Source organism: Somniosus microcephalus, chromosome 1, assembly GCF_052327205.1.
Source record: "Somniosus microcephalus isolate GS21.2 chromosome 1, FLI_Smic_1.0, whole genome shotgun sequence".
Taxonomy (NCBI): Eukaryota; Metazoa; Chordata; class Chondrichthyes; order Squaliformes; family Somniosidae; genus Somniosus; species Somniosus microcephalus.
Window position 1 is genome coordinate 461135530 of NC_140987.1, and position 13560 is coordinate 461149089.

Consider the following 13560-nt stretch of genomic DNA (forward strand, 5'->3'; position numbering starts at 1 on the left):
TTGCGTCTGCGCTCACTCGGAGGTCGAACTCCAAACCATCGTAAACACCTTCACCGAAGCATATGAGAGCATGGGCCTTACACTAAACATCTGTAAGACAAAGGTCCTCTACCAACCTGCCCCTGCCACACAGTGCTGCCACCCGATTATCAAAATCCACGACAAGGCCTTGGACAACGTGGACCACTTTCCATACCTCGGGAGCCTTCTGTCAACAAGGGCAGACGTCGACGACGAAGTCCAACACCGCCTTCAGTGTGCCAGTGCAGCCTTCGGTCGCCTGAGGAAGAGAGTGTTTGAAGACCAGGACCTCAAACCCGGCACTAAGCTCATGGTCTACAGAGCAGCAGTGATACCTGCCCTGCTGTATGCCTCAGAGACATGGACCATGTACAGCAGGCACCTCAAAGCACTGGAGAGGTACCACCAACGCTGCCTCCGCAAGATCCTGCAAATCCATTGGCAGGATAGGCGCACCAACGTCAGTGTTCTTGCTCAGGCCAACATCCCCAGCATTGAAGCTTTGGCCACGCTCAATCAGCTCCGATGGACGGGTCACATTGTCCGCATGCCCGATACGAGACTCCCAAAACAAGCGCTCTACTCGGAGCTCCGACACGGCAAGAGAGCCCCAGGTGGGCAGAGGAAACGCTTCAAGGACACCCTCAAAGCCTCCTTGAAAAAGTGCAACATCCCCACCGACACCTGGGAATCCCTGGCCCAAGACCACACAAAGTGGAGGAGAAGCATCCGGGAAGGCGCCAAACACCTCGAGTCTCTTCGCCGGGAGCAAGCGGAAGCGAAGCGCAGGCAGCGCAAGGAGCGCACGTCAACCCAAGCACCCCACCCACCCGCCCCTTCAACCACCGTCTGCCCCACCTGTGACAGAGACTGTAGGTCCCGCATTGGACTCATCAGTCACCTGAGAACTCATTTTTAATGTGGAAGCAAGTCCTCGGTTCCGAGGGACTGCCTAAGAAGAAGAAGAAGATATAATTGCAGTAAGATGTCTTTACTCTTATACTGAAATCCTCTTGCAATAAAGGCCAACATACCATTTGTTTTCCTAATTGCTTGCTGTACCTGCATGTTAACTTTCAGTGATTCGTGTACAAGGACACCCAGGTCCCTCTGAACACCAACATTTCCCAATCTCTCACCATTTAAAAAATACTGACAAAAATCTATCAATCTCAGATTTGAAATTTTCAACTGACCCCCAGCCTCAACAGTTTTTTTGGGGGGAGAGTTCCCGATTTCCACCGCCCTTTGTGTGAAGAAGTGCTTCCTGACATCACCCCTGAACGGCCTGGCTCTAATTTGAAGGTTCTGCCCCCTTGTTCTGGACTCCCCCCACCAGAGGAAATAGTTTCTCTCGATCCATCTAATTGAGGTAGTACGAGCGGTTCTGGTCTCTGTATTATGAAAAGGATATCGAGGCACTGGAGAGGGTGCAATCAAGGTTCACAGAACTGAGAGCTTTTCACTATCAGGAAAGATTAAACAGGCTGGGGCTCTTTTCTCTCAGTAGGCGAGCGTGAGACGCTGGCGTGCGTCTGGGCATGTGAGCGGTGGCACCTGTACACGTATGGCCGTGCCTTCACCCTGCGAACCGATCACCAGGCTCTCACTGCCCTGCTGTCGACATCCGGCACGGGCCACAGACCACTGCGTCTACACCGCTGGTCTGACCACCTCCGCCAATACAATTTCAGTCTCCAGTTCACACCAGGACGTGACAATGTTGTTGCAGATCTGCTCTCCCTCACTGTCTCTGCCCCAGCCCCACTCGTCGGGTCTGAACATGTGGAACAGGATATCGTCCAGATGCTGCACACGCCTCTCCAAACCACAGTCTCTCTCCAGGAGCTCAAAGAGGCCTCTGAACAGGATCCGGCCCTCTCCCAGCTGTGCACCTTCATCAGAGATGGCTGGCCTCGCAAGGTGCCTGAGGAACTGTCTGCCTACTCCGGAGTTAAAGAGGAGCTCTCCTGCTGGAATAACTCCTGTGTTGCATGTGGGCTCTGCACTGTGGTCCCAAGTGCCCTCCGTGCGCGTGTTTTATCCATGGTGCACGAGGGCCACTTGGGCATAGTGAAGCTCAAACAACGATGCCAAGACCTAGTGTGGTGGCCGGGTATCGACAGGGAAATCGAGGCCCTGGTCAAGGACTGTGCAGCCTGCCTTGTAAGTGGCAAGACTGGCCACCAAGCTCCTCCACCCCTGCAACCCCTTGCCTGGCCCTCTCAGCCCTGGGAGCACCTGCAGCTGGACGCCTGCGGGGAGATCCATGGTGTCCCCCACCATCAACGGTTCCTAGTGGTGATCTATGACCTGCACTCAAAATGGCCAGAGGTCACTGCCGTGGGCTCCGTCACCTCTCGGGTCATCATCGATATCCTTGAGTCCCTCTTCTCCCACTGGAGACATCCAAAGGCCATCACCACAGACAATGGCCCCCAAATGGTCTCTTCGGAACTCTCCTCTTACCTTGAGAGCAAGGGCATCCGTCACAAGCGTACTACCACCCCGAGTCAAATGGGGGGGTGGAGCGTTTTAACCAGACACTGAAAAATGGCCTCAGAGCACACCTATCCCAGGGGTGTGCGTTTGACAAGGCCCTCCTCCACACACTGCTGCACTACAGAGCCTCCCAGCATTCCACTACAGGGGTCTCACCCGCATCCCTCATACTAGGCCGTGAGCTCATGCTGCCCCTTGGCAGGCAATCGAGTACCTATCACCAATGTCAGACATAACATTTCCTCCCCCCTCACAGAATTTCAAACATGAAATGTAGTGACAAAGCCCTGTAGGTGGCCAGGGCGAGAACGTGTACGAACAGGCCGAGGTGGGGACTGGTGAGGAGCAGGCTGAGGCACAATATCAGCTTGAGGGTTGGCTGGCTGAGCCACATGTGCATCCCGCCACTCTGGGGGTAAGGCTTGGGGATTAGGTCCGTATAATCCCGCATCAGGGGGTGCTGGCACCTTCCGAAGGCGGCTGGCATGCCGCCGAGAGCCGTCAGTGAGGCAGAAAGTGGCTGGTCCAAGTTGGCGGCTGATTTGGAGAGGGGAGGACCAGAATGAGGCCATCTTATTGTTGCGGTGAGGCCTGCAGAGGAGGAAGAAGTGAAGGAGGAGGAGGAAGCGGAGGAGGTGGAAGTGGAGGAGGAGAAGGAGGAAGTGAAAGAGGAGGAGGAAGTGGAGGAGGTGGAAGTGGAGGAGGAGAAGGAGGAAGTGAAAGAGGAGGAGGAAGTGGAGGAGGAGGAGGAAGTGAAAGAGGAGGAGGAAGTGGAGGAGGAGGAGGAAGTGGAGGAGAAGGAAGTGGAGGAGGAGGAACTGCAACAGTAAGTGGAGGGACAGGAAGAGGAAGGGAGGCTACAGTTTGGACAGTCCCTTTCTGCCCGGGCTCTAAGTAATGAAATAATGAATGAGCGATACCAGTAACCTCAACCACAGCTCCCCATTCACCAACAGTCCCACACTCCTTAGTGTTCCTCTATCACTGACCATCACATCGTCCTCTTTCCGACAACACAAAAATAAAAACCACCAGAAAATGCAGATTCCAATCCAATTTTAGAAATTCAATCATTACATAATGCAAACAAAAATATGCTAATCACCCTTGTGCATTTCCTTAGTGCCTGTCTTCCGTGTGCCTTTCCCTGTCCAATGCTTCTACGCAGCGCTACCCCAGTGGCTGCAGCAGGGCTGGTGGAAGGCTGCTGACTTTCAGTGGGGGAGACAGCAGATAGACTTGGAGGACGACCTTGAGCAGCTCTGGGCCTAGAAGGTCCGGTTGTGAACTGCACCACCTCAGCATGGGCAGCAGTAGTCTGGGCTGGCTGGCTGACAGGCAACAGCAAGGGCACTGGCGGAGTGGCAGTGGTGGGAGGACGAATGCTGTCATCCTGAGAGAGGACAGCAGGTTCGTGCTCCACGGAGCCACCGCCACTCCCCGGGGCAGCACCTCAGCAATCCTAGTAATCTGTTGGAGGCCCTGCAAGCCCCTTTCAAGACTGGTAAACCCAGCCATGATGGCCGCAGTCTGAGCTTGCATGAGAGAAATCTGAGCTTCCACTGTAGCTCTCTGACCTTTGGTGGAAGCTGTCTATGGTCCAATGGAAGCGGTGAGATTGGCCATCAGACGCTGCATCATGCTGGGGTCCACAGGTGTGTTGATGGAGGTGACTGCCCATTCCATGTTGGAAAGGATGGGCTCCAAGCTCTGCGTAAAGCCCTGTGCCAGGTTAGTGCTGGACCCCTCCACGCTCCTTGACATTGAGCGCAGGCTTTCTGGCAGGCTTTCCAGTGCACAAAGAACTTGGTTATGTACACCCATCAGCCTTCTTCTGTAACCTGGCCCATCAAAGTTCTCATCTGACTCCTCTGCAACAGAACTCATGTGTGAACTGGCCCTCCAGCAAGCTGGCACCTGCCATATCCAATCCCCCTGCGTTGGCATCGTTGTTTGAGCTTCACTATGCCCAAGTGGCCCTCGTGCACCATGGATAAAACACGCGCACGGAGGGCACTTGGGACCACAGTGCAGAGCCCACGTGCAACACAGGAGTTATTCCAGCAGGAGAGCTCCTCTTTAACTCCGGAGTAGGCAGACAGTTCCTCAGGCACCTTGCGAGGCCAGCCATCTCTGATGAAGGTGCACAGCTGGGAGAGGGCCGGATCCTGTTCAGAGGCCTCTTTGAGCTCCTGGAGAGAGACTGTGGTTTGGAGAGGCGTGTGCAGCATCTGGACGATATCCTGTTCCACATGTTCAGACCCGACGAGTGGGGCTGGGGCAGAGACAGTGAGGGAGAGCAGATCTGCAACAACATTGTCACGTCCTGGTGTGAACTGGAGACTGAAATTGTATTGGCGGAGGCGGTCAGACCAGCGGTGTAGACGCAGTGGTCTGTGGCCCGTGCCGGATGTCGACAGCAGGGCAGTGAGAGCCTGGTGATCGGTTCGCAGGGTGAAGGCACGGCCATGCGTGTACAGGTGCCACCGCTCACATGCCCAGACGCACGCCAGCGTCTCACGCTCGCCTACTGAGTACTTCTGTTCAGTGGGGCTAAGGGCTCAGGAGGCAAAGGCGATTGGTTTCTCCACTTCATTCTGTATCTGCGATAACACCGCCTCCACAGCTGCAGCGGACGCGTCGCAGGTGACGAGGGTGGGGCTGGCGACGTCAAAGTGAGCCAACACTGGAGGCGATGTGAGCTGCGATTTGAGGAGGCGAACAGCTTCCATACAGGCTTGTGACCACACCCAGGGCTCATCCTTTCACAGGAGCTGGCACAGTGGGGCCGTGGTGGCTGAGTACTGGGGCAAAAACTTCAGGTAGTACCCAGTCATGCCAAGGAAGGAGGCAACCTGTGCTGCAGAGCTGGGTTCTGGGATGCTGTGAATGGCATCCATGTTTGACTGGAGTGGGGATATACCGTCAGCCGACAACCGAAACCCCACAAATTCGATCTCTGAAACAGCAAAGACACACTTTTCGCCATTCAGTGTGAGCTTGTGATTTGCTAGAGCCGTGAAAACTCTGTGAAGGCGTTCGTCGTGAATGGAGGTCAAGGACCCATGCACGACGATGTCATCCAGGTAGATGGCCACCCCAGGAATGCCCGCATCACCTTTTGGAAGCAGCTGGGTGCAGAGCTAAGTCCAAATGGCATCCTGGTGTACCGAAAGACGCCAGCATGTGTCACAAAAGCAGTGAGGTCCCTGCTGCTGGGGTGGAAGGGAACCTGTAGATAGCCCTGTCAAAGGTCCAGTTTCGAGAACAGGATGGAACCATAGAACTGCGCTGTGAGTTCCTCTGACGTGGGCAGTGGATATTTGTCAGGGATTACGGCCTTATTAACTGCTCGAAGATCGACACAGACGCGTAGACCACCTGACTTTTTTGTTGCGACCACCAGGTTGGAGACCCATGGGGAGGCCTCAACTGGTTCGATGATGCCAGCTTCCAGTAGCTGCTTTAATTCAGCTGTGACCCCGTCACGGAGAGCAAGCGGGATGCGGCGCAGTGGCTGAATGACAGGGGTAACGGTGGAGTCAACCATGGGCTGGTGGGTGAAGGCAGTCAGGCAGCCCAGACCCTCGAAGAGTGCTGGCCATGTTTGGCGCCACGGTGAGGCGACGTGCAGAATCGCAGACCCGCCGGTGTCCAAGAGAGAAAAACCCAGGTCAGTGAAAAGATCCAGTCCCATCAGGTTAGCTCCTTGGCATGCCACATGAAAACAAAAATCTGGCAAAACTTTTGTTCCATAGCGTACAGTGAGGTTGACTGAGCCCACTAGTCCAATTTTCGAATTACCATACCCGCAAAGGGCAGTGGAGGGCGCAGAGAGTGGCAGGGAGCTGAAAAAGCATTTGAATGTGTCCACATTCAGCAGTGAGACGCTGGCACCGGTATCCAACAACAGAGGGATGCACACATCATTCAGGTTAATTGTGCATGACTTGAAAGCCACTACTGGCCCAGAGCTCATGTTGTGAATTATAGGCCAACTGCTTGAGGACTGAGAGTGTTCATTTGTAGCAACAGGGGCAGAGCGGCAGACATTGGCAAAGTGATTTTGTTTTCCACAATTGCGACAGGCTTGGCCGCGCGCGGGGCAATTCTGCGCTCTGGTAGCATGTGAACGAGATCCGCAGTTTCCACACTGTTGCCGCAGTAGCGCGCGTTGCTGCCATTGCACGAGCATTACCGTGTCAGAGCTGTCGGGGCCGAGGGCGCTGTCACTGGGTGTGTGTGCTAGTTTTGCTGCACATTCGGCTGCAGAATCCACTTGAAAGGCAATGTTGACTGCCTGTGACAACGACAGATCGTCTGACTCAAGTAACAGTCTTTCACGCACTCTCACGTTGTTGGTGTGCTCTATTAGTTGATCACGCACCATCTCATCTTGTAGTGCACCGAACTTGCACGAGCTAGCTAACCCCCTCAAATTAGCCACGTATTGATGCACCGACTTGCCGGGGAGTTGGTGACGCTGTCTAAAAATGAATCGCCGCAGGAGGGCACTTTGTGGGGCAGAGAATTGTGTGCTTAACAGAGCCACAGCCACATCATACGTTTGAATTGAGTCTGCTGCGCATAATGTCCCAAGAACACGCTGGCCCTCCGCTCCCAAGCAATGGGATAACAGTGCCTTTTTCCGTACTGTACTCACATTTTCTAGTCCAAGAGCAATGAGGTAGGTTTCAAAGGACTGCAATGTGTTTGGGTGATGTGTGTGTCAGTGAGTGTGGTGCAATGTGTTTGGGTGATATGTTTGTCAGTGAGTGTGGTGCAGTGTGTTTGGTGAAGTGTGTCAGTGAGTGTGGTGCAATGTGTTTGGGTGAAGTGTGTCAGTGAGTGTGGTGCAATGTGTTTGGGTGAAGTGTGTCAGTGAGTGTGGTGCAATGTGTTTGGGTGAAGTGTGTCAGTGAGTGTGGTGCAGTGTGGGTGAAGTGTGTCAGTGAGTGTGGTGCAATGTGTTTGGGTGAAGTGTGTCAGTGAGTGTGGTGCAGTGTGTTTGGGTGAAGTGTGTCAGTGAGTGTGGTGCAATGTGTTTGGGTGAAGTGTGTCAGTGAGTGTGGTGCAATGTGTTTGGGTGAAGTGTGTCAGTGAGTGTGGTGCAATGTGTTTGGGTGAAGTGTGTCAGTGAGTGTGGTGCAATGTGTTTGGGTGAAGTGTGTCAGTGAGTGTGGTGCAATGTGTTTGGGTGAAGTGTGTCAGTGAGTGTGGTGCAATGTGTTTGGGTGATGTGTGTGTCAGTGAGTGTGGTGCAATGTGTTTGGGTGATGTGTGTGTCAGTGAGAGTGGTGCAATGAGTTTGGGTGAAGTGTGTCAGTGAGTGTGGTGCAATGTGTTTGGGTGAAGTGTGTCAGTGAGTGTGGTGCAATGTGTTTGGGTGATGTGTGTGTCAGTGAGAGTGGTGCAATGAGTTTGGGTGAAGTGTGTCAGTGAGTGTGGTGCAATGTGTTTGGGTGAAGTGTGTCAGTGAGTGTGGTGCAATGTGTTTGGGTGATGTGTGTGTCAGTGAGTGTGGTGCAATGTGTTTGAGTGAAGTGTGTCAGTGAGTGTGGTGCATTGCGTTTGGGGGATGTGGCTGTCATGGTTGAACAGCTGCCAATGTGTGCAAGGCGTGAGATGTTGGTGCGAGGCTTGCAACATTGCTAGGTGTGTGAGGGTGGGGTGAAGCATATGAATTGAAGGGTTGAGTACTGATTGATAGAGATTGTTGGTCGCTGGGTGATGGGGGTGATGTGAACTGAGCAGTGAATGAGGCTGGTGGTGCAGTTGGTAGGATATGCCATTTGAAGAAGAACTCACTGACCTTGACAACTCCTTCTTCCTGCACTGCATCCATGTTCGTGGGGCAACACTCTCAGCATTGGCCTCCACCACTACTTCTTCCCACTGTCTCCAGAGAATCTGTAAGGATTTCCCCCTTCCCCCCTGTGGATACAGGACATCTCTCCTTCTTTCCACCTCTTCCACGAAGAACTCCAGAGCAGTGTCTGGAGACCTTGGTGCCCGCTCTCTCGCACGTTCAGCCATTGCTCAAAGTATCACAGCCCAGAATCCGTTTTCAAAGGACTCCCACTACTTCCTACAGCCGCGATACACCTCCCCTTTAAGAGCTGCAGGCTGCCTTTAAGTGATGTTTGCCACTCGCGATATTGGGCCCCCTGCTGATGCATTCAGCCAATGAACAACGCAGTAGAAACATAGAAACATAGAAGATAGGGGCAGGAGTAGGCCATTCGGCCCCTCGAGCCTGCTCCGCCATTCAATGCGATCATGACTGATCATCCAAATTCAGTGCCCTGTCCCTGCTTTCTCCCCATACCCCTTGATCCCTTTAGCCTTAAGAAATATATCCAACTCCTTCTTGAATATATTTAATGTATTGGCCTCTACTGCCTTCTCTGGTAGAGAATTCCACAGGTTCACCACTCTCTGGGTGAAGAAATTCCTCCTCATTTCTGTCCTAAATGGCTTACCCCTTATCCTTAGACTGTGACCCCTGGTTCTGGACTCCCCGGCCATCGGGAACATCCTTCCTGCATCTAGTCTGTCCAGTCTTGTCAGAATTTTATAAGTTTCAATGAAATCCCCTCTCATTCTTCTAAACTCCAGCGAGTATAAGCCCAATTGACCCAATCTCTCCTCATACGTCATTCCTGCCATCCCAGGTATCAGCCTAGTGAATCTTTGCTGAAATCCTTCCCTGGCAAGAACATCCTTCCTCAGATAAGGTGACCAAAACTGCACACAATACTCAAGATGTGGTCTCACCAAGGCCCTGTATAATTGCAGCAAGACATCCTTGTTCCTGTACTCAAACCCTCTCGCTACGAAGGCCAACATACCATTTGCCTTCTTAACCGCCTGCTGCACCTGCATGCTTACCTTCAGCGACTGGTGCACAAGGACACCCAGTTCTCGTTGCACTTCCCCTTCTCCCAATCTATTGCCATTCAGGTAATAATCTGCCTTCCTGTTTTTGCCACCAAAGTGGATAACCTCACATTTATCCACATTATATTGCATCTGCCATGCTTTTGCCCAATCACCCAATCTGTCCAAATCATCCTGGAGTTTCTCGGCATCCTCCTCACAGCACACACGCCCACCCAGCTTTGTGTCGTCTGCAAACTTGCAGATATTACATCTAGTTCCTTTGTCTAGATCATTAATATATATTGTGAATAGCTGGGGTCCAAGGACCGATCCCTGCAGTACCCCACTAGTCACTGCCTGCCACTCGGAAAAAGACCCGTTTATTCCAACTCTTTGCTTTCTGTCTGCCAACAAGTTCTCTATCCAAGTCAATACCTTGCCCCCAATCCCATGTGCCTTATCTTTACACGCTAATCTCTTATGCGGGACCTTATTGAAAGCCTTCTGAAAGTCCAAACACACCACATCCACTGGTTCTCCCTTATCTATTTTACCAGTTACATCCTCAAAAAATTCCAGTAGATCAGTCAAGCACGATTTACCTTTTGTAAATCCATGTTGACTTTGTCCGATCCTGTCACAGTTTTCCAAGTGCTCTGCTATTACATCTTTTATAATAATGGACTCTAGCATTTTTCCCACTACTGATGTCAGGTCTGTAATTCCCCATTTTCTCTCTACCACCTTTTTTGAATAGTGGGGTAACATTAGTTACCCTCCAATCCATGGGTACTGTTCCAGATTCCATCGAGTGCTGGAAGATGATCAGCAAAGCATCAACTATTTCTAGGGCCACTTCCTTAAGTACCCTAGGATGTAGATTATCAGGCCCTGGGGATTTATTGGCCTTCAATCCCATCAATTTCCCTAACACCATTTCCCTACAAATACTGATTTCTTTCAGTTCCTCCCCTTCATCAGACCCTATGTTCCCCGACATCTCTGGGAGTTATTTGTGTCCTCATTTGTGAAGACAGAACCAAAGTATGTATTTAATTGGCATGCCATTTCTTTGTTCCCCATTATAAATTCCCCTGATTCTGACTGCAAGGGACCTATGCTTGACTTCACCAATCTTTTTCTCTTCACATATCTATAAAAGCTTTTGCAGTCAGTTTTTATGTTCCCTGAAAGCTTACTCTCATATTCTATTTTCCCTTTCTTAATTTATCCCTTTGTCCTCCTTTGTTGAATCCTAAACTGCTCCCAATCCTCAGGTTTACTGCTTTTTCTGGCCAATTTATATGTCCTCTCCTTGGATCTTATGCTATCCCTAATTTCCCTTGTTAGCCATGGTTGAGTCACCTTTTTTGTTTTATTTTTATGCCAAACTGGGATGAACAAATTCTGTATTTTTATCCATGCGGTCTTTGAATGTTTGCCATTGCCTGTCCACCGTCAACCCTTTGAGTGACATTCCCCAATCAATCCTACCCAACTCGCGCCTCAGACCATGCAGCAATCATGGAAAGCTGCAGGCAGCATGAACTTAACGTGCCGTCCACAATGCAATTAACGGGCACAAGTTAATCGCGTATCGTGATCCCCACAACCGTTTTCAGGGATTAGCCAATTTAACCCCCAATGTTTCCACTTGTGGGGGAGACCAGAACTAGGGGCCAGAAATATAAGATAGTCACTAATAAATCCAATAGGTAATTCAGGAGAAACTTCTTTACCCAGAGAGTGGTGAGCATGTGGAACTCGCTACCACAGGGAGTGGTTGAGGAGAATAGTATAGATGCATTTAAGAGGAAGCTGGATAAACACATGAGGGAGAAAGGAATAGATGGGCATTCAGATAGGGTGAAATGAAGAAGGTGGGAGGAGGCTCATGTGGAGCAGAAACACCGGCACGGAGCAGATGTCCTATTTCTGTGCTGTAAATAGTTTCTCTCGATCGACCAGATCAAATCCTTTAATCATCTTAAACACCTCGATTAGATCACCCTTTAATCTTCAAAACTCGAGGGAACACAAACCTAGTCTGTGCAACCTGTCCTCATAATTTAACCCTTTCAGCCCCGGTATCATTCTGATGAATCTGCGCTGCCCCCCCTCCAAGGCCGATATATCCTTCCTGAGGAGTGGGGCCCAGAACTGAATCCAGTGTCCAGAGGGGGTCTGACCAGAGCCGTATCTCTTCTGTTTGTCTTTTAATTTATGCGCTACCTGTTGTGTATATACCTTTAAGGGAATAACTGGTCTCAGACTGCAGTACCGGCAGTGACCACCCTTGTATAAAAGGCCCTAGCAGGCTTCTGTAGTTTCAGTGTCCAGGTTGTCTCCATTCAGTAAAGACTTGTTATAATCAACTCCTGCAGTCCGTGTCTCAATTATACATGGACATAATACTGGCGACGAGTAAGAAACGAACTTACCTGCAACTCGGCAGCACCTCAGACGACGTTATTGGAGGTCGGAGCCAGAAGAAAGAAAAAAAATAATAATCCAAAGAAACTCGAGAAACGGGCGTCGACCGTGGGCAACCGCCCTCCAAATCAGCGAATTGAAAAGTTGCAGGAGAGACTGTCGAGAGCCAGGCTTGGTTCTCCAGTCTGTGGTTTCCCAGCTAATCGGGCTGGTGGCAGGTAGTGCACTGATCCTTCCTGGGCTGCGGTGGGCTGGAGCTCGATCGGGTGGCTCTGCAACGGGGCCGGGCAGCGAGTCGGGAAGCAAAGAGAGAGAGAGAAGGTGGAGCACACAGGGCGCGGCCGGTGCTTCGAAGACGGGCAGCGTTCGGACCTAAGAAGAGGGAGGGAAGTGTCCCAGAGGGTCCGCTCCACGACGGGAACGGTTCTTCAATTAACGGAGCAAATATTGAAGCGCAATAGAAAAATAAATATAATCGCCAGCAACAGCGTTGGCAGCAGCGGCAGCGGCGGGAAAACGCGGGAGGCGCCATCTTAACTCGGCGGGAAAGAAGGAAAAGCGCGGGAGGCGCCATTTTGATCCATCGGGGATGAAGGAAATTCGCGTGAGGCGCCATCTTAGATTTTCAAGATGCCAAAGACTGGCGATATCACTGCCTTCGATAATGCAATAGAAGACTGGACCACGTATGTGGAAAGAGTCGAGGTATATTGCGAGGCAAACGAAATAGCCAATGAGAAAAAGGCATTGGTATTGCTAAATTTAATGGGCGTAAGAATGTACGGCCTATTGTGGGACCTGATTACTCCAGCCAAACCGAAGGTGAAGAGTTTTAATGAAATTGTTGCTATCCTACAGGAACACCTAAATCCTACACCGCTGCTGATAGCAGAAAGATTTAAATTCCACAGGAGAAATCAGCATAAAAATGAGAGCAATGCTGAGTACCTTACGGAACTATGCAAGCTATCAAAGCACTGCCAGTTCGGAGCAGGACTGGCAGATACCCTACGGGACAAATTTGTCTGTGGACTCCTGAGTGAAGGAACCCAGAAGAGGTTACTCTCAGAGAAAGAGCTGACACTAGATAAGGCTTTCAGCGTGGCAGTATTGTACGAAGCAGCAGCAAGGGGAGCTGCGGAAATACAACAAAAGCCACAGGAATACGGCACCCACGAAATGACACGGGGATTTGCAAAATGTTATCGCTGCGGCAGAACAAACCATGATCAGAAGGACTGCTGGTCCAAGGACAAAATATGCAGGCAATGCGGAAAGATGGGACACATTGCACGAGTTTGCAGGTCTGGGAAGAAGACCAACGACAACAAAAAGGCTACTAAGGAACCGTACAGGAAAGTACAAAGATGACGGACAGTAGTTCCGAAGACCAGATGAGCGATAGTGAATCCGGGAACAAGAGACTAAGCTGTCTCAAACTTCACAACGTAATCGCAAAAGAGGATCACCGAACCATTTGGGTCACCCTCACAATAGCAGGGTCCCAAGTCAAAATGGAATTGGATACAGGATCAGCTCTAACCGTCATGAATCGACGAGACTATGAGCGGCTATTCTCACACATACCCTTGAGAGAGACATCCACTGTCTTGAGGACGTATACGGGGCAAAAAGTATACCCCAGAGGAAAAATAAGGGTGCCTGTCGAATACAACGGCAAGAAAATACGGAAATTGTATCTCTACATTCTGCAAGATGGTG